The sequence below is a fragment of the Salvelinus sp. IW2-2015 genome, linkage group LG13 (genome assembly GCF_002910315.2).
Source record: "Salvelinus sp. IW2-2015 linkage group LG13, ASM291031v2, whole genome shotgun sequence".
Taxonomy (NCBI): Eukaryota; Metazoa; Chordata; class Actinopteri; order Salmoniformes; family Salmonidae; genus Salvelinus; species Salvelinus sp. IW2-2015.
The window spans coordinates 20,055,723-20,077,219 of record NC_036853.1 but is presented as its reverse complement, the minus strand read 5'-3'; the positions used below and the strand labels follow the sequence as shown (position 1 = coordinate 20,077,219).

At 42.9% G+C, this 21,497-nt stretch overlaps 1 pseudogene; it reads left to right on the top strand.

Moving 5' to 3' along the window:
- The window catches only part of LOC111971854 (tumor necrosis factor ligand superfamily member 6-like), a 40,259-nt pseudogene that overhangs the window by 7,266 nt on the left and 11,496 nt on the right, over positions 1 to 21,497 (top strand).

Sequence of the window (21,497 nt, the reverse complement as noted above, 5' to 3'; positions counted from 1 at the left end):
AGAGACAGGTGTTTTCTCCATCTCCTTAGCTATCATAATCACTGATTTCAAAACTCGGTCCTCCAGAAAGTGGAGAGCAACACTTATGCAGTTCTACGAGATATATATATAAAGCAGCATTAGACAGGATTACCTACACATACTGACCAGCTCAAATAGACAGAAGCGCGCTACATGGCAAACCAATCCGAACTCATCTCTCAGCATGTCCAGCCAACTCATTGTCTCACACAGTCATGGCTAGTGGGAAGGTTGCTAGCTTTTTCTGTGGCTAAATCAACTAGGTTCGTAATGTAACAATTTTATCCATATTTACAGATTGCATACACATTTGTTTTTAAGGCACATGAAAGTTCACATGTTCCAGAAGGCATTGCTGCAAAAAAAACGCATTTTGATTTAAAAAAAGTTTACGTTCAAATGGCTCTCCTGTGAAGTAGTGACACACGCCTAGTTTCCTGAAACGAGTCACATTTTGTAAGAGCTTTCATTGTCTGCTTACATAGGGGCGCCAGGTAGCCTAGTGGTTAGAGTGTTGGACTAGTAACTGAAAGGCTGCAAGATCGAATCCCCGAGCTGTAAGGTAAAAATCTGCCGTTCTGCCCCTGAACAAGACAGTTAACCCACTGTTCCTAGGCCGTCATTGAAAATAAGAATTTGTTCTTAACTGACTTGCCTAGTTAAATAAAGGTAAAATAAATATGCCACCTTTATTTATCCTACGGTTCTGATTGGTGTACATGGAAAATACTTTCAGAGCGGCCCATGTACTGAATTCTGTCGCTGTACATTTCAAAAGTGCTGAACAAATAGTTATATTGACTACGTCCGTGCTAGCTCGCTCAAGAATGTCTTAATCGAAATTACAGAGTGCCTCTTATCCACCCCTCGTCCCCTTATGTACATCTCAATTGTCAGTAGAAACGCAATTTGTTTAAGCAAGTCAGCCATATCAGCTATGTTTTTTAAAAAGGAAGTTAATGAGGCTGAATGAACTGTTTCGCTGCCAGACAAGGKTCAGCTGAATTCCAGGAGTAGCAGTGGTAAGGATTCATTCCATGGTGCTGAAAAGAAAGATCTGCTGTTGGGACAGCTTTATGTAGGCCCTAACAGTTTGTGGGCACCGTTTGTCACCGTTATAGTGCAATTAATGTATTGTTTAGTGTTGTGTAGTGGCTTTTCTGGCATGCATCATAAACTTTTTGGGGGAGTTTTCACCACCAAGATTTACAGGCTAAAATCACCACTGCTGTGAGATCTGGAACTAGCACACATTCCTCTCATTACTTTTATCAAGCTCCAGTTTAACATAAGAATATCCCTCCTCTTCGCTCTCCTCTCAGGTGAATGCAGCCTCCCAGGCTGGCCTAACCCCCCTCCACATAGCCAGCCACAATTGCCACCCAGACACAGTGAGCCAGCTCCTGAAGGACCAGGCAGACCCAGGGGCCAGAGATAGGCAGGGCAGGACCTCCCTACAATTGGCAGCTACCACCCAGAGAGGGGGCTGTGGTAGGAATACTTATTTTAGAAAGATATGGACGGCTCCAACCCTCTCCACTACGCTGTGGCTAACATGCTGACCACACCGACCATGTTGCATGCGCGAGCATTGGAAAATAAAATCTACACATACATGTTATTCAATAATTTCATCCAAACTGCTCGTGCAGTTTGACGCTCAAAAAAATGAGCGTCTGCATAGCCAGGCGCTAAAATCGAACTTGGTTCTATTTTTTACATTTGAGGCACTGCCTCTCCAATCTCCTCATTGGTTTTTATAAGCATATACCCATATGGGTGATTGAAAGCTGAACTGAGGTCCATACTTCAGTCCACTTTGTGGTGGTAATGCACCTTAAAGTTGGATGCCAACCCCAATATAAAGTCCACAGAAGAAGAACAAGATTAGACTGGAGGAGAGATCAGTAGAAACTATAGTGAACAAAAATATAAACGCAACATTTAACAATTTAAAAGATTTTACAAAGTTATAGTTCATATAAGGAAATCAGTCAATTTAAACAACTTCATTAGGCCCTAATCTATGGATTTCACATGACTGGAAATACAGATACGCATCTGTTGATCGTAGATACCTTAAAAAAAAGGTAGGGGCACGGATCAGAAAACCACTCAGTATCTGGTGTGACCATTTGCCTCATGCAGCACGACATATCTCCTTCGCATTGTGTTGAACAGGCTGTTGATTGTGGCCTGTGGAATGTTGTCCTCGCCCACACAATGCCATATACTTGGTCTGCGGTTGTGAGGCCGGTTGGATGTACTGCCAAATTCTCTAAAACAACATTGGAGGTGGCTTATGGTAGAGAAATTAACATCAAATTCTCTGGCAACAGCTCTGGTGGACATTCCTGCAGTTTGCATGACAATTGCATGCTCCCTCAAAACTTGAGACATCTGTGGCATTGTGTTGTTTGACAAAACTGCACATTTTAGAGTGGTCTTTTATTGTCCCAAGTGCAAGGTACGCCTGTGTACTGATCATGCTGTTTAATCAGCTTCTTGATATACCACACCTGTCAGGTTGATGGATTATGTTGGCAAAGGAGAAATGCTCACTAACAGGGATGTAAACAAATTTGCGCACAACATTTAAGAGAAAGATGCATTTTGTGCATCTGGAAAATATCTGTGATCTTTTATTTCAGCTCATGCAACATGGGACCAACACTTTACATGTTATGTTTATATTTTTGTTCAGTGTAACTAGGTTTCCCCTTTCATCTGTGGATGAATTGTCGCAGTAGAGAACACAGGATTTTGTGTGACTGAAAATGGGTCAAAATTCTACAAAGATCCAGGAAAAAAAGTACCTTGTGCATTTCAGGTAAAATAACAACCCAATGTTTATATCCCAGGCCAAATTAGCTAGCAACAGCAAGCTAGCTAGCTAAATGTCCATGAATGTTTAATGTGTTTCGACATGTCTCTAAATTGATATAGTTGGTTCAGAGTTCGTTTTGATATTTCAATCTATATGTCCTAATCCTGTCTTGTGTGGATGGAGAAAAAAAATCTGTGGTTAAAACTAATATGATTGGACCGCAGCCCTGGAACGAGTCTATCTCTTTAGCGTTACATGACTTGGCTAGACAATCACATGACATATTTTTGACATATTGCTGGTTAGCTAGTGTGCTGCTCCCAAATGGCTAGGAACGAAGAGAAATCAAATCAAAGTTTATTTGTGACGTGCGCCGAATACAACAAGTGTAGACCTTACAGTGAAATGCTTACTTACAGGCTCTAATCAAGTGCAAAAAAGGTATTAGGTGAACAATAGGTAGGTAAAGAAATTAAACAACAGTAAAATGACAGGCTATATGCAGTAGCGAGGCTATAAAAGTAGCGAGGCTACATACAGACACCGGTTAGTCTGGCTGATTGAGGTTGTATGTACATGTAGATATGGTTAAAGTGACTATGCATATATGATGAACAGAGAGTAGAAGTAGCGTAAAAGAGGGGTTGGCAGGTGGTGGGTGGGACACAATGCAGATAGCCCGGTTAGCCAATGTGTGGGAGCACTGGTTGGTCGGCCCAATTGAGGTAGTATGTACATGAATGTATAGTTAAAGTGACTATGCATATATGATAAACAGAGAGTAGCAGCAGCGTAAAAAGAGGGGTTGGGGGGGCACACAATACAAATAGTCCGGGTAGCCATTTGATTACCTGTTCAGGAGTCTTGTGGCTTGGGGGTAAAAACTGTTGAGAAGCCTTTTTGTCCTAGACTTGGCACTCCGGTACCGCTTGCCATGCGGTAGTAGAGAGAACAGTCTATGACAGGGGTGGCTGGGGTTTTTGACAATTTTTAGGGCCTTCCTCTGACACCGCCTGGTGTAGAGGTCCTGGACGGCAGGCAGCTTAGCCCCAGTGATGTACTGGGCCGTACGCACTACCCTCTGTAGTGCCTTGCGGTCAGAGGCCGAGCAATTGCCGTACCAGGCAGTGATGCAACCAGTCAGGATGCTCTCGATGTTGCAGCTGTATAACTTTATGAGGATCTCAGGACCCATGCCAAATCTTTTTAGTTTCCTGAGGAGGAATAGGCTTTGTCGTGCCCTCTTCACGACTGTCTTGGTGTGTTTGGACCATTCTAGTTTGTTGGTGATGTGGACACCAAGGAACTTGAAGCTCTCAACCTGCTCCACTACAGCCCCGTCGATGAGAATGGGGGCGTGCTCGGACCTCCTTTTTCTGTAGTCCACAATCATCTCCTTAGTCTTGGTTACGTTGAGGGATAGGTTGTTATTCTGGCACCACCCGGCCAGGTCTCTGACCTCCTCCCTATAGGTTGTCTCGTCGGTGATCAGGTCTACTACTGTTGTGTCATCTGCAAACTTAATGATGGTGTTGGAGTTGTGCCTGGCCATGCAGTCGTGGGTGAACAGGGAGTACAGGAGGGGACTGAGCACGCACCCCTGGAGAGCTCCAGTTTTGAGGATCAGCGTGGCAGATGTGTTGCTACCTACCTTCACCACCTGGTGACGGCCCATCAGGAAGTCCAGGATCCAGTTGCAGAGGGAGGTGTTTAGTCCCAGGACCCTTAGCTTAGTGATGAGCTTTGAGGGTACTATGGTGTTGAACGCTGAGCTGTAGTCAATGAATAGCATTCTCACATAAGTGTTCTTTTTGTCCAGGTGGGAAAGGACAGTGTGGAGTGCAATAGAGATTGCGTCATCTGTGGATCTGTTTGGGCGGTATGCAAATTGGAGTGGGTCTAGGGTTTCTGGGATAATGGTGTTGATGTGAGCCAMTACCAACCTTTCAAAGCACTGTAGTCATTTAGGCAGGTTGCCTTTGTGTTCTTGGGCACAGGGACTATGGTGGTCTGCTTGAAATATGTTGGTATTACAGACTCAAGCAGGGACATGTTGAAAATGTCAGTGAAGACACCTGCCAGTTGGTCAGCATATGCCCGGAGCACACATCCTGGTAATCCGTCTGGCCCCCCAGCCTTGTGTATGTTGACCTGTTTGTTTAAAGGTCTTACTCACGTCGGCTACGGAGAGTGTGATCACACAGTCGTCCAGAACAGCTGATGCTCTCATGCATGCCTCAGTGTTGCTTGCCTCGAAGCGAGCATAGAAGTGATTTAGCTCATCTGGTAGGCTCGTGTCACTGGGCAGCTCGCGGCTGTGCTTCCCTTTGTAGTCTGTAATAGTTTGCAATCCCTGCCACATAGACGAGCGTCGGAGCCGGTGTAGTATGATTCAATCTTAGCCCTGTAGAAACAACCGGGAAAAGAAAAAAAATATATGGCAAGTGGCAATCACCTTTCAATTGATTGAATATTCAGTTTGTCTTAATTTTAGCTAATGGTACACGTTAAATGGCTCTCTGCAGTGCTGGTTAGAGTTCTATCAAGATAACGTAATTTATCTCTATGGCAAGATTGTTACTAGCCAATATAGATTATAGAAAACAAAGCTCACTCATTTAAATGTTTTGTCCCAGCACACCCACTGCATTGGTTATCAGCTAGCCTGTCTTGCAAAACTTGCGAATTACATTATATCTTGTCCACGGCGTTACGTTCAGCTTTAGTATTTTTCAACGCCCTGCATCTTTCTATTCATCCTCCAAAAGATGACATTACCCCTGATTTTGTTAAGTTAATGGCTTCAATATACTTTCGTTAATCGCCAAAGTAAAGATGTTGCTAGACTGACGCTGACAAACATTTCTACCACCAAACTAGCTCCGGTCCATGGGCATGCTTTTGATGAGCATACAGTTCGTAGTGCAGGTCCGACGCATGCGCATGGACTAGAGCTAGTCTGGCTGCAAACAACTCTAAAGTCGTTTTTTTCTCTCGTATTTTGGAGAAATTACAGCGTCTGCATACAGATATGTTTTTCAGGTCTCTAGCAACATCCTTACTTCGGTGATTAACGGAAGTAATTACCAAACAAAAGTTGATTACAATTCCTGGCTATGGAYATTAATGTTAACTTGCAGCAGGGCATTGAAGAAGGCTAAAGCCGTAACGCCTTGGGCCAGAGTTTATTGAAATAAACAATACAAATTCACAGTAAACATTACACCCACAGAGGTTCCAAAAGAATAAAGACATTTCAAATGTCATATTATGTCTAGATATACAGTGTTGTAGCGATGTGCAAATAATTAAAGTACGAAAGGGAAAATGAATACACATAAATATGGGTTGTATTTACAATGGTGTTTGTTCTTTCCTGGTTGCCCTTTTCTTGTGGCAACAGGTCACAAAACTTTCTGCTGTGATGGCAGACTGTGGTATTTCACCCAGTAGATATGGAAGTTTATCAGAATTGGGTTTGTTTTCGAATTCTTTGTGGATCTGTGTAATATTAGTGTCTCTAATATGGTCATACATTTGGCAGGAGTTTAGGAAGTGCAGCTCAGTTTCCACCTCATTTTGTGGGCAGTGTGCACAGAGCCTGTCTTCTCTTGAGAGTCAYGTCTGCCTACGGCGGCCTTTCTCAATAGCAAGGCTATGCTCACTGAGTCTGTACATAGTCAAAGCTTTCCTTAAGTTCGGGTCAGTCACAGTGGTCAGGTATTCTGCCACTGTGTACTCTCTGTTTAGTGCCAAATAGCATTCTAGTTTTCTCAGTTTTTTTGTTAATTACTTGACACATTGGAAATAATTATCTTTTTGTTTTCTCATGATTTGGTTGGGTCTAATTGTGTTGCTGTCCTGGGGCTCTGTGTGGTCTGTTTATGTTTGTTAACAGAGCCCCAGGACCAGCTTGGTTAGGGGACTCTTCTCCAGATTCATCGCTCTGTAGGTGATGGCTTTGTTATGGAAGGTTTGGGAATCGCTTCCTTTTAGGTTGTTGTAGTATTGAACGTCTCTTTTCTGGCGGGTATCGGCCTAATTCTGCTCTGCATGCATTATTTGGTGTTTTACGTTGTACACGGAGGATATTTTTGCAGAATTCTGCATGCAGCGTCTCAGTTTGGTGTTTGTCCCATTTCGTAAATTCTTGGTTGGTGAGCAGACACTAGACCTCACAACCATAAAGGGCAATGGGTTCTATAACTGATTCAAGTCTTTTTAGCCAGATCCTAATTGGTATGTCAAATTTTATGTTCCTTTTGGTGGCATAGAAGGCCCTTCTTGCCTTGTCTCTCAGCTCGTTCACAMCTTTGTTGAAGTTACCTGTGGCACTGATGTTTAGGCCGAGGTATGTATAGTCTTTTGTGTGCTCTAGGGCAACGGTGTCTAGATTGAATTTGTATTTGTGGTCTTGGCGACTGGACCTTCTTTGGAACAACCTTATTTCTGTCTTACTTAGATTTAGAAGAAACATCTGGATGTGTGTGTGTGACCTTCCTGGTCCTGTCCCTCAAGTCAGTGAGTCAACACAGGATGGAGCAATGGATGGATAATTCATTTATTTCTAAAGCTGCAATGATGGGACACACAGTATGGATGAATGGTCAGTAGTTGACGAGATTTAAATATCACTCCCACAGCAATTATCCATAAATCTGCTCTATAATATACTAATAAAAAAACAATTGAAATGTCTATCAAAGTCATTTTGATCATATAGTGGAATTAACCATTTCTAATCATTCATAATTTACTATAATAAAAATAAATACATTGTTTCCATGTGTAATCTCAACTATCATTTATTTTAGTATTCAAAATATATAAAATTAACCTAAATATTTACTCAATGTCACACTCATGTGGTGAAGAAATGTAATACACCTAGAATGTACCACATTTTTCCTGAGCTAACAAAACCAAGCTAATACGCTGGCTGGTGTTCATGAGTTTKTAAAACGTATACTTTATACATTTGTTATAAATTACTTGCAATGATGGGACACAGACAGGATGGATGAATTGTCAGTAGTCAACGGGATTTAAATAGCACTCCTAAAAATTATGTTAGCTACCAACTTTTTACCAACGCCAATTTTTRCCCCCCCATTTTTTCCCCACCTTTACTTAACTAGGCAAGTCAGTTAAGAACACATTCTTATTTTCAATGACGGCTTAGGAACGGTGGCTTAACTGCCTTGTTCAGGGGCAGAACGACAGATTTTTACCTTGTCAGCTCAGGGATTCAACCCTGCAACCTTACGGTTAACTAGTCCAACGCTCTAACCACCTGCCTCACGAGGAGCCCGCCTGTTACGCGAATGCAGTAAGAAGCCAAGGTAAGTTGCTAGCTAGCATTAAACTTATCTTATAAAAATGTATCAATCAATCATAATCACTAGTTATAACTACACATGGTTGATGATATTACTAGTTTATCTAGCGTGTCCTGCGTTGCATATAATCGATGCAGTGCGCATTCGCGAAAAAGGACAATCGTTGCTTCAAAGTGTACCTAACCATAAACATCAATGCCTTTCTTAAAATCAATACACAGAAGTATATATTTTTAAACCTGCATATTTAGCTAAAAGAAATCCAGGTTAGCAGGCAATATTTACCAGGTGAAATTGTGTCACTTCTCTTGCGTTCATTGCATGCAGAGTCAGGGTATATGCAACAGTTTGGGCCGCCTGGCTCATTGCGAACTAATTTGCCAGAATTTTACGTAATTATGACATAACATTGAAGGTTGTACAATGTAACAGGAATATTTAGACTTATGGATGCCACCCGTTAGATAAAATACGTAACGGTTCCGTATTTCACTGAAAGAATAAACGTTTTGTTTTCGAGATGATAGTTTCCGGATTCGACCATATTAATTACCTAAGGCTCGTATTTCTGTGTGTTATTATGTTATAATTAAGTCTATGATTTGATAGAGCAGTCAGTACTGTCTGGTGCAGACACACAAAGACAGAAAACAACCACCCACAAAACCCAACACAAAACAGGTTACCTAAATATGGTTCCCAATCAGAGACAATGACTAACACCTGCCTCTGATTGAGAACCATATCAGGCCAAACACAGAAATAGAAAAACATAGATAAACAAACATAGACTGCCCACCCCAACTCACGCCCTGACTAAATAAAGACAAAAACAAGGAAATAAAGGTCCGAACGTGACAGTACCCCCCCCCCCCCCAAGGTGCGGACTCTGGCCGCAAAACCTGAACCTATAGGGGAGGGTCTGGGTGGGCATCTGTCTGCGGTGGCGGCTCTGGCGCAGGACGTGGACCCCACTCCACCATAGTCTTTGTCCGCTTTAGTGTCCTCCTAGGAACGGCGACCCTCGCCGCCGACCTAGGATTGGCAACCCTACTAAATGGCCCCACTGGACTGAGGGGCGGCTCCGGACTGAGGGGCGGCTCCGGATTGAGGGGTGGCGGCGCTGGACAAACGGGCAGCTCAGGCGGCGCTGGACAGACGGGCAGCTCAGGCGGCGCTGGACAGACGGGCAGCTCAGGCGGCGCTGGACAGACGGGCAGCTCAGGCGGCGCTGGACAGACGGGCAGCTCAGATGGCGCTGGACAGACCGGGCAGCTCAGGCTGCGCTGGACAGACGGAAGACCCTGGCGGCGCTGGACAGATGGAAGACTCAGGTGGTGCTGGACAAAAACAAAGGAAATAAAGGTCAGAACGTGACAATGACATATAGTAAGGCATTTGTGAAATTTCTATAGCAATATAGAGTGGGAAAGTGGCCATGCGTTTAATAGACACTGCAGTAAATAAAACCTAATAAAAACATCTGTCTTGTCCAGGACCGTAATCTATGCATACCAGTGCGCCATAGCCAATGAGAGCTACAGTAGGTCGAAATACAAATAAGCCATTTTCCACAAGGGCCTGCCATCATTCACTTTGAACTAGACTGTGTTTACAGGCAGTAGCAACAGCACAACTTTAGATCAGTAGAACGCATTCGCTAAAAGCCACAAAATACACCTGAATGGATTTCTGCAAATATGTAAATACCACAGGAGTCCTCTTACATTTGGGAATTTCACAATCCTATTGATCAAACAACCATAAAAAGGTATGCCCTCTCTCTCAGTTGCCGATACACATCAACAACAAGATCAACAACTAATGCTAGCTAGTGGGAGATGAGATAAAACCTAAAAAGGTACCATTAGATAAACCCTCTCAAACCTTTTCAGCTAGTTGGCCATCAAAATTTAACTGATCAACAATGGGGAATAATTGCCTGCTCGCTCTTCTGCAACTTGCCTGCCAATGCATGCTGGTCACAATCCACATTTTGACAACTGAATGGGAACTTGCCTGCCTGCCCATTTTAATCGATGCCAAGTACATTTGATTGACAAGTAAGAGATATGCTAACTGGTGATAACAGTCAAGTTCAGCATAGCTAGCAAAGCGATTCCATTTCTTGCTAGCTAACCAAATGACACCTGCATCTCTAGCAGTAGCCACTAAAAAACGATATGAGGGGAAAAGTCGGTCACTCACCCACTCCTCCAATGACATGATATCCAACCAGCAGCTAGATAGCTAATGTTAGGCTCCGTGTTTTTAGCTTGCTAATTAAATAGCTATCTACATAAATAGATACGCTAGCCCAGGAGTGTCAAACTCAATCAGCGCACGACCATTTTTAAAAAAACTAAGAATTCGCGGGCCAGACATGAACTATTTGTTTTTACAAACATGCAACTGCGACCCAAACTGGCCATTGTTTTATTAGAACAAATCTGGCCCGTTATTATGTCCACCTATATGCATAGGATGCTGTATATAACATTGTAAGATATTAAAACAAAAGAGATAAATAATATTTGTCCAGCCTTTGCTGCTATGTTTGCATAATATGCTGCGACCCTAATCAAACGTATTTAATAACTCCAAATAACAAAAATTTAGCTATAGGTTGTTGTAACATTTAAACTTAAAGCGTGTTAAATTGCTTTGCACTGCATGGATCACTGGTGTGGTTGAATGCAGCATTGTTGTATGGTGCAATCAAAATGTATTGTAGTTGAGTAGCCAGCCTAGGCTACTGCTCAAATGTTGCTTTAATTGGCCTAKATGTTTCTCCTTTGCATGGTGTTTTGTTTCAGGTTTTGTTTTTTGGTTATTAATTGTCAAACTTTAAAAACCGAAGCCAGACGGCAACATTTTAGAAGCCAAGCTAGGATTGTGGCAATTGTTGACTCATTTATACTCGCTTGTTTGTCCTATTCGCCACACAGGCCTTGTGTTTGACACGTGCTGTTATAGAGTGATAAATGATGCTGGCTCATCTAACCAATAGGCGGCGCTATCACAGGTCCTAGGTTGGTAACTGTTCTGTGAGCAATAGAGAGAGTTGAGTTTTGGTTTCCATGATAGATAGTGGTCGTGCTCAACATATTGACACTGAAAGAGCGCATTCCAAATGAGTCGAAGCAGCAAACAATGTAGCAGGCCAGTTGGGATTTACAACCGGATAGCAAAAAAATATGAACTACCAATACATATATTGGTTAATAATATTAATCATGCATTGACCTGCATCCATCTGTTCTGCCAACAATGCCTTGCTGTACAGTACGTCATGGAATTTTGAGTCAAATATAACCTATTTTTAAAACCTCTTATAAAGTTGGTTTTGAAGCATAAACTGGGAATTTGATATTTTTGACTGATATTACGATTGTCTGCTTCATATCTGCAAAGGAGTTTAAACGCTGTCAGTTCCACTTTAAGATAGATGCAGTGCATTCAGAAAGTATTCAGACCCCTTGACTTTTTCCACATTTTGTTACATTACAAGCTTATTCTAAAATGGAATAAATAGATTTTTTTCTTCATCAATCTACACACAATACCCCATCATGACAAAGCAAAAACAGGTTTTTAGAAATCTTCTCTGATCGTTTGATTAGGACACAAACAATGAGTGGAACAGATGATCTGCAGAGAAGATTCTGAGAATCTGATGGTCTATATTTGGGGAAACATATTAGCGCTAACTCTCAGGTTATGGCTTCTGTGTCATTTGTTGCGTAATCAGTCTTTACCACATCCAGCAGCTTTATGCAACCGACACCTCGCTGTAGAGAAAATACATGCTGACTCTGTTAGCCAGACTGCTTATTCATATACAGAACTCACAGCCTTGACGATGCACAGCCCACTGGCATACCCTCGCCCCACCCCCACCCGTGACACTTCTGGGAAGCAGAGGCGTGTTATAGCCCAGAGAGGGTAGGAACTAGGAACCCAAAACAGGGTCTCTGGTTAGGCTGACATGGTGGTGGCAAGGTGCCCTTTTAGTCAGAGCACAGTCACTGCAGATCCTGTAACCTGTATGCTGGGTTACCCTCTATACAGCAGCCCTGAGAAATAGGACCTGAGCACTGGGGGGATGCTATATTGCACGTAGTCTATAGATGTGTGTCAGTCAACAAAAATGTGGTTTGGTTACTGGCCATCCAGGTTAGGGGGAGGGTTTGGCCAGGGGGCTTTCCTTGGCTCATCACGCTCTAGTGACTCCTTGTGGCAAGCTGAGTGCCTGCAAGCTGACTCCGGTCATCAGTTGAATAGTGTTTCCTCCGACACATTGATGTGGCTCACTTCTGGGTTAAGCGAGCAGTGTGTTAAGAAGTAGGCGGCCAGGTGGGTCATGTTTCGGAGGACGCATGTTTTGACCTTTACCTCTCCCGAGCCCATTGAGGAGTTGCAGACATGAGACAAGGTCGTAACTAGCAGTGGGAGAAAATATGGTAAAATTAAAGACAGAAAATATACTGTATGGTCTGTTTTGTACTGAGATTGGCTTTGTATCATAGTACACAGTGCATAGAATCACATTACCGCAGACATTAGGCTACAATGTTGCCACATCACTTAATCTACATACATAATCACTTTCCTGCCATTAATTGCACATTCACTGAGGTCCTCTCTTCCAGGTTTACTGGTGTGTAGGAGTGCCACAATCATAACCACTTATCGTCATCATCTCAGCTGATGATTTCTATCTGATCAATCTTTCCACTGTGAGGTTTGTGTGATGCCCTTTTAGTTTAACCACTGCCTGCCTGCCTGTCTATGTTCCCACTATTAGCAACCTGGTCTGAGAGCATTTTGTATTATTCTGTTGATAAATGCGAGACACTCCTTTAGTATAATATGTTACAAATTACAATTAGTATTATATGTTACAAATTTGCAAAACGTAAAATATGTGACGAATTTGCCAACATATATGTTACGAATTCTAGCTAGGTGGCTAACATTAGCTAGCTGGCTAACGTTAGCTAGGCTAGGGGTTGGGGTTAAGGTTAGGGTTAAGTTTAGAAGTTAGATGAAATGGTTAAGGTTAAGGGAAGGGTTAGCGAACATGCTAAGTAGTTGCAAAGTAGCTAAAAAGTACTAAGTAGTTGCAAAGTTGCTAAAATGTTTGTCATGAGATTTGAACTCACAACCTTTGGGTTGCACTATACGCCCACCCAGCCACCTCGACCAACCTGCTGTTAGTCACTCCACTGGGCTGCTATTAGTCACTCCTCTAGAACCAGGGCTTCTCTGAGCGCTGACATGCAGATAACTACAACTGTCTCATGGAAACCTCCAGAAACACAGTAGAGAAAAGATATGGGCATTGTTTTTTCCACAAATTACAATCAATTGTGATGTCTAAGAAGTTATTTTGAGTACTGTCACAAACATTTGCACTATAAACCAATTCCATGTGCAGAGAAAGGGAACTGGAGAAAGAACATTTTTATGGAAATTATTGAAATAATTCACTTTTTTATCTTGATTGATATGCTCAAAACCAATTTTTTCTCTTTACATTTTCAGTAAAGTTGCCTGGTGCAGAAAATGTCAGCTAACCGTTTGATGGCAGCAACCACAGAGTAGAGATGAGATAAGGGCGTGTTTTTATTAGACAAAGAACAATGATCAATTGACCCTTTGCTAAGCCCTGCCCCCCTTGGTTACTGTTGCAACCTCGGACAACATTCTCCCGTGAAAACAAATTCCCCCTTCTAACCACTGACGAAATCCCCTCACAATGATCTCAAACTGTGTTTTTAATGCACAAAGAAATTAAACACAGACTACCCCTTGCTAATGTTTGTAGTGTGACTAGCCACTGTGTATGCAGTCAATGCTACTAACCAGTCTTTMAGCTTATCTTATGCTGATGTTGACAGCAGATTCGAGTTATATTCCTAATATAGAGCTCGCCAGCTAGTAGTTCTAAAAACAGAAATGGGTTACCTCTGGTTTGCTCAGCCACTCCTATTGGGAAAATTCATGGGGAAGAATAAGGTTTAGGGATAAATGCAGAAAACAAGGGCTTAGGAGATCTTATATGTTTTGTTCTATGAGATAATATCAGTCAGTTAAGCATGTTCCAGTTTAGGTCGCCTAGCAGCACGAGCTCTGAAGATAGATGGGGGGAAATCAGTTCACATATGGTGTTCAGAGCACAGCTGGGGGCAGAGGGTGGTCTATAGCAGGCGGCAACGGTGAGAGACTTGTTTTTAGAGAGGTGGATTTTTAAAAGTAGAAGTTCAAATTGCTTGGGTACAGACCTGGATAGTAGTAGGACAGAACTCTGCAGGCTATCTTTGCAGTAGATTGCAACACCGCCCCCTTTGGCCGTTCTATCTTGTCTGAAAATGTTGTAGTTAGGGATGGAGATTTCAGAATTTTTGGTGATCTTCCTAAGCCAGGATTCAGACACGGCTAGAACATCCGGGTTGGCAGAGTGTGCTAAAGCAGTGAATAAAACAAACTTAGTGAATAAAACAAACTAATGTTAACATGCATGAAACCAAGGCTATTACGGTTACAGAAGTCATCAAAAGAGAGCGCCTGGAGAATAGGAGTGGAGCTAGGCACTGCAGGGCCTGGATTCACCTCTACATCACCAGAGGAACAGAGGAGGATAAGGGTATGGCTAAAAGCTATGAGAATTGGTCGTCTAGAACGTCCGGAAAAGAGAGTAAAAGGAGGTTTCTGGGGGCGATAAAATAGCTTCAAGGTATAATGTACAGACAAAGGTATGGTAGGATGTGAATACAGTGGAGGTAAACCTAGGTATTGAGTGGTGATGAGAGAGATATTGTCACTAGACATCATTGAAACCAGGTGATGTCATCGCATGTGTGGGTGGTGGAACTGAAAGGTTGGATAAAGTATAATGAGCAGGGCTAGAGGCTCTACAGTGAAATAAGCCAATAAACACTAACCAGAACAGCAATGGACAAGGTATATTGACATTAAGGAGAGGCATGCTTAGTCGAGTGATCACAAGGGTCCAGTGAGTAGTGAGGTTGGTTGGGGTAACGGCGATTCAGACAGCTAGCCGGGCCATCGATAGCAAGCTAGCATAGGATGGAGGTCTGTTTTTAGCCACCTCGTGCATTTCCGTCGGTAGATTAGTGGGGTTCCGTGTGGTAGAGGGGATCAATCCAATAGGCAAAATAGATATAGTGACCCAAGAAAAATTGTCCAATAGACCTATTCAGATAGCAGCCGATAAGACAGCTAACGATTAGCAGGCCGCAGATGGGCGTTCAGGTAACGTCGCGACGGAGGGGCCAGTTGGATAACTCCCTCGGGCAGATAACGTCGGTAGTCCAGTCGTGAAGGCCCGGTGGGGCTCCGCATCGGCAGTAAAACGGGTCTGGATAGGTGATCGTAGCCCAGGAGTGGCTGATGGAACTAGCCCCGGAATAATTGATGTTTGCTCCGGGATCGACGATAGCCAATAGTCACACGGATAGCAGATAGCTAGCTGCGAGATCCAGGTGTAAATGTCCAGAGCTTGCGGTTGAAATCCGGGGATATGGAGAGAAAAATAGCTCCGGTATGTTCTGGTCTGAGTCGCGTTGTACAAAACACAGTCGATAGCTTTTCGAGCTAAAGGATAGCTGATGACCACAAACTGTGGTTAGCTGAATACTAACGTTAGCCAGTAAACTGGCTAGKTTCTGGCTAGCTTCTGGTTAGCTTCTGGCTAGTTTCTGGTTAGCTTCTGGTTAGCTTCTGGCTAGCTTCTGGTTAGCTTCTGGCTAGCTTCTGGTTAGCTTCTGGCTAGCTTCTATTGTGAATTTCCGATTTGAGGTAAATAACTTTTTTTTTTTTAATTGGTGAAGCGGGTTGCAGGAGAGTGTTTTGAAGTTGAGTTTTTGGAAAATAAAACATATAAAAGATATGCGAAGAAAGATGTAAATATATATATACACGGGACACGACAAGACGAGGACAAAGGACGTCTGACTGCTATGCCATCTTGGTGTAGATGATATAACACATTAGATCTGTATTAAAAAGTTAATAATGTTTTTTGTACCATCATCTTTGAAATGCAAGAGAAAGGCCATAATGTAATTTTCCAGCCCAGGCACAATTTAGATGGTGGCCATTAGATGGCAGCAGTGTATGTGCAGTGTATGTGTTTTAGACTGATCCAATGAACCATTGCATTTCTTTTCAAGATTTTGTATCAAGACTGCCCAAATGTGCCTAATATGTTTATTAATAACTTTTCAAGTTCATAACTGTGCACTCTCCTCAAACAATAGCATTGTATTATTTCACTGTAATAGCTACTGTAAATTGGACAGTGCAGTTAGATTAACAAGAATTTAAGCTTTCTGCCAATATCAGATATGTCTATGTCCTTCGAAATGTTCGTGTTACTTCCAACCTCATGCTAATCGCATTAGCCTACGTTAGCTCAACCATCCCGAGGGGGACCCACCAATCCTGTAGAGGTTTTAACACCCCAGCCATCCTACAATCTAAGCTTGATGCCCTCAATCTCACACAAATGATCAATGAACCTACCAGGTACCACCCCAAAGCCGTTAACACGGGCACCCTCATAGATATCATCCTAACCAACTTGCCCTCTAAATACACCTCTGCTGTTTTCAACCAAGATCTCAGCGATCATTGCCTGCCTCATTGCCTGCATCCATAATGGGTCAGCGGTCAAACGACCTCCACTCATCACTGTCAAACGCTCCCTGAAACACTTCAGCGAGCAGGCCTTTCTAATCGACCTGGCCGGGGTATCCTGGAAGGATATTGATCTCATCCCGTCAGTTGAGGATGCCTGGTTATTTTTTTTAAATGCCTTCCTCACCATCTTAAATAAGCATGCCCCATTCAAGAAATTTAGAACCAGGAACAGATATAGCCCTTGGGGTTTCCAAATGACTGCCCTTAACCAACACAAAAACATCCTATGGCGTTCTGCATTAAGCATGAACAGCCCCGTGATATGCAACTTTATGGAACTAGAAACCAATAAACACAGGTTGAAAAGCCAAGGCTAGCTTTTTCAAAGCGGAATTTGCTTCTGCAACACAACTCAAAAAAGTTCTAGAACACTGTAAAGCCATGAGAATAAGAACACCTCCCCAGCTGCCCACTGACTGAGGATAGGAAACACTGTCACCACCGATAAATCCACTATAATTGAGAATTTCATAAGCATTTTTCTACGGCTGGCCATGCTTTCCACCTGGCTACCCCTACCCCGTCAACAGCACTGCACCCCCCACAGGAGCTCGCCCAAGCCTTACCCATTTCTCTTCTCCAAATCCAGTCAGCTGATTGTCTGAAAGAGCAGCAAAATCTGGACCCCTACAAATCAGCCGGGTTAGACAACTGGACCTTTTTCAAAATTATCTGCGAATTGTTGCAACCCTACTTACCTGTTCACCTCTCTTTCGTGTCGTCTGAGATTCCAAAGATTGGAAAGAAGCTGTGGTCATCCCTTTCAAAGGGGGGACATCTTGACCAACGCTACAGACTATATCTATCCTACCGCTTTCTAAGGTCTTGAAGCCAAGTCAACAACAGATTACCACTTTTCGAATCCACCTACTTCTCCGTATGCATCTGGTTTCAGAGCTGGTCATGTGGTGCACTCAGCCACGCTCAAGGTCCTAAACGATTACTTAACCGCTATCGATAGAAAAATACTGTGCAGCGTATTCATTGACTGGAAGGCTTTCGACTCTGTCAATCACACATCCTCATCGGCAGACTCGATAGCCTTGGTTTCTCAAATGATGCCTCGCCTGGTTCACCAACTACTTCTCTGATAGATTTCAGTGTGTCAAATCGGAGGGCTGTTGGTCCGGGCTCTGGCAGTCTCTATGGGGGTGCACAGGGTTAAATTCTTGGACCGACTCTCTTCTCTGTATACATCAATGATGTCGCTCTTGCGCTGGTGAGTTCTCCGATCCACCTCTACGCAAGAAGACACATTCGTTATCTTGCCCTTCTTTGGACACTGTGTTAACAACTTCCAGACGAGCTTCAATGCCATACAAGCTCTCCTTCTGCGTGTCATTGCTCTTCTAAATACAAGTAAAACTAAATGCATGCCTTCAACTCGAGTCGCTGCTGCGGCCCGCCCGTTGTCCAACATCACACTCTATGTGGCGGTTCTGACTTACAACTTAGCTGGACAACTACAAATACTTTGGGGTTGGTACTAGTACTGTGAACTCCTTCCAGATCACATCAAACATCTCCAATCCAAAGTTAAATCTAGAATTGCTTCCTATTTGGCAACAAAGCATCCTCACTATGCTGCCAAACATACCTTGTAAAAACTGACCATCCTACTGATCTCGATTCTGCGATGTCATTTACAAAATAGCCTCCATACCCTACTCAATAAATTGGATGCAGTCTATTCACAGTGCCATCCGTTTTGTCACCAAGGCCCCATATACTCCACCACTGCGACCTGTACGCTTCTCGTTGGCTGGCCCTTGCTTCATACTCGTCGCCAAAGCCCACTGGCTCCAGGTCATCTACAAGACCTGCTAGGGAAAGTCCCCCTTATCTCAGCTCGCTGGTCACCATAGAGCACCACACTGTAAGCACGCGCTCCAGCGGCATATCTCTCTGGTACCCCAAAACAGTCTTCCTTTGGCCGCCTCTCCTTCCAGTTCTCTGCTGCCAATGACTGGAACGAACTACAAAAATCTCTGAAACTGAAAACACTTATCTCCCTCACTAGCTTTAAGCACCAGCTGTCAGAGCAGCTCACAGATTACTGCACCTGTACATAGCCATCTATATTTAGCCCAAACAACTACTCTCCCCCTACTGTATTTATTTATTTATTCATTTATTTTGCTCCTTTGCACCCCATTATTTATATCTCTATCTTGCCACATCTCTTCACTGCAATCACCATCCGTGTTTTACTTGCTATATTGTATTTACTTCGCCACCATGGCCTTTTTTTTGCCTTTACCTCCCTTATCTCACCTCATTTGCTCACATTGTATATAGACTTATTTTTCTACTGTATTCTGTATTATTGACTGTATGTTTGTTTTACTCCATGTGTAACTCTGTGTTGTTGTATGTGTCGAACTGCTTTTCTTTATCTTGGCCAGGTCGCAATTGTAAATGAGAAAATAAATGAGAAAATGTAAATTCTCAACTTGCCTACCTGGTTAAATAAAGGTTAAATAAAAAAAATAAAAAAAATATTCTTCTACATTCATTTCACATTTCCACAAACTTCAAAGTGTTTCCTTTCAAATGGTATCAAGAATATGCATATCCTTGCTTCAGGTCCTGAGCTACAGCCAGTTAGATTTGGGTATGTCGTTTTAGGCGAAAATTGAAAAAAAGGGTCCGATCCATGACCTATATGAATTATGAAGCCTTTAATGTGCTTTTTTATTACATAAATGCTTCAGAATTCACAAAAAGTGTTGTTAGCTAATGAAGATTATCTCATAAAACAAAATGTATGAGATCTCATAAGCCTGTGTTTACCACAGACCTTATTTACGGCGTTTATCCAAAAACCCTACAAAAACGACATTCATTTTCCAACAGGCTTTGTCCAACGAACCATGGCGGAGTTAGTGCCTACAAAAAGACGCCATTACTATTGCTCTCTATAGCCAATTTAGCTAAGCTAACATACATTTTGAGAAAACAAGTTATATTACCTCAATCCAGGGATGAAAAATACGTTGTACTCCGAATTGTCACAATATCCCAACTGTTACACCGAGAAGATGTAACAGTTGGGATAATGGGACAATTTGGAGTACAACGCATTTCTCATCCCTGGATTGAGGTACGTTTTCTGAGCCATATGTCACGCCGGCGCTGCTGTATCTTAATCCAGGGTTTCCCAAACTCGTTCCTGGGGCTCTCTTGGGTGCATGTTTTGATTCTTGGGAAAAGCTGTCTTAATCTACCATGGAAGCCTGTTCGACCGTAGTGCAGCTGTAAGCAAGCGGGTCGGAACTGCTGGCTAGCAAGCAATGTAACAAAAGTATAAATTCGGATTTAAAAAACAGGTTATACATTTCATCACAAGTACTCCTGGAGTYCTGTTCAATTACTTAGGCATTTAAACCATTTATTTTTTGAAGAAAACGGTTTTTCCCACTGCCCTCACTGGCTTTCATGCATTTCATACATGAGTTTGTCCGAGGAGTCGGACAGAGATGGAAGAGGAAGCGAGACACCCCACTTGCTGTTTTATTCTGGTTCAATGAAAGTCAATGAACTAAGTAGACCAGACCCAGCTGCAATTGCATTGGTAAGGGAGACACACCCAAAAAAGTAGACTGGAACTGACATTTATTGAAAAAATGTATTTACTTTTTTTTTTTCACCTTTATTTAACCAGGTAGGCTCATTGAGAACAAGTTCTCATTTACAACTGCGACCTGGCCAAGATAAAGCAAAGCAGTGCAACACAAACAAGTTACACATGGAATAAACAAACATACAGTCAATAATACAGTAGAAAAAGTCTATTTACAGTGTGTGCAAATGAAGTAAGATRAGGGAGGTAAGGCAGTAAATAGGCCATAGTGACGAAATAATTACAATATAGCAATTAAACACTGGAGTGATAGATGTGCAGAAGATGAGTGTGCAAGTAGAGATACTGGGGTGCAAAGGAGCAAAATAAATAAAATAAATAACAGTATGGGGATGAGGTAGTTGGATGGGCTATTTACAGATGGGCTATGTACAGCTGCAGTGATCTGTGAGCTGCTCTGACAGCTGGTGCTTAAAGTTAGTGAGGGAGATAGGAGCCTCCAGCTTCAGTGATTTTTGCAGTTCGTTCCAGTCATTGGCAGCAGAGAACTGGAAGGAAAGGCGGCCAAAGAGGGGAATTAGCTTTGGGGTGACCAGTGAAATATACCTGCTGGAGCGCGTGCTACGCGTGGGTGCTGCTATGGTGACCAGTGAGCTGAGATAAGGCGGGGCTTTACCTAGCAAAGACTTATAGATGACCTGGAGCCAGTGGGTTTGGCGACGAATATGAAGCGAGGGCCAGCCCACGAGAGCATACAGGTCGCAGTGGTGCATTGGTAAACGGCCTGAGTGAACTAACTTCATTTACCACCACCTTTGGTGTCGGACTCGCGACAGTTGCAATCCATTGAAGTGTTGCGATTGGTTGCCCAAAATTCCGGGCCGAGGCTTAGCGAAGGGTCAATTGTGATGTATATACTGGGTGGTTCAAGCCCTGAATGCTGACTGACTGACAGCGTGGTATATCAGACCATATACCACGGGTATGACTAACATTTATT